Source organism: Falco peregrinus, chromosome 7, assembly GCF_023634155.1.
Source record: "Falco peregrinus isolate bFalPer1 chromosome 7, bFalPer1.pri, whole genome shotgun sequence".
In the NCBI taxonomy this organism is placed as follows: Eukaryota; Metazoa; Chordata; class Aves; order Falconiformes; family Falconidae; genus Falco; species Falco peregrinus.
The window spans coordinates 11,747,048-11,747,866 of record NC_073727.1 but is presented as its reverse complement, the minus strand read 5'-3'; positions in this window follow the sequence as shown (position 1 = coordinate 11,747,866).

Here is an 819-nt window from a genome sequence, read left to right as displayed (position 1 = left end):
TTGGCTATATCATTTGTGGTAGCAAAAAATTGTATTGATGTTTTCTCCTGATCTTTTAATGCCATTTTACTCATTTGCAGACTTTCAAGTGTGGTTGTTCAAATGCTGCTCTTGCGAACCAAATTTCACAAGCTGGTGTTAAACTAATTCACAGAGAAACTTCACTCAAAATTTTAGAAGTAAAGCGTAGGTATCCCTGTACTGGGCTCCCCAGTGAAGAAAATGGTCAGTGCCCTGCTCTGGCTTCCAGTACTTGCACAGTCTCAGGAAAGCTGTGTCCCCCGGTGACTGTTTCCTTTTCTTAAATCCAGGTTCAGGGCAGCAGATTCTTTGGGAAATGGCTTGTACCCTGAACAGTAATATGTGAAGAAAATGGTGACGATGAAGGGCTGTTCATACAGATCCTGCAGGCTCTAGTCCGAGCGTGGGCACCTAAGGCCTGTTCATATGGATCCTGTAGGCACCAGCCTGAGCACAGGCTCGGGCACATGGTGCCTCTGAAAGACAGCTCTCCTCTGGCTGGAGATTTTCTCTGTTCAAGACCAAGACCAAATTCAAGGACAGAGGCAGGCCGTGCTGCAGGCACAGGCCAACAAGGCCTGATGGCCTCCGCTGTCCTGGCCCACGCAGGCCTGGGAAGGAGGCACAGGGCAAGGGGGGCAGAGCCGAACCCCTGGCGCCTTCTCCCGGGATCGGCGGCCCCGGCCCGGTGGGACTCTGCCGAGCTGACTCGGGCGCCATTTCGACAGGCCCCATCCCCGTCCCCGTCCCCTCCCAGGGCCGGGCGGCGGCAGAGGGCGCTGGCTGGGGGCCGAGGCG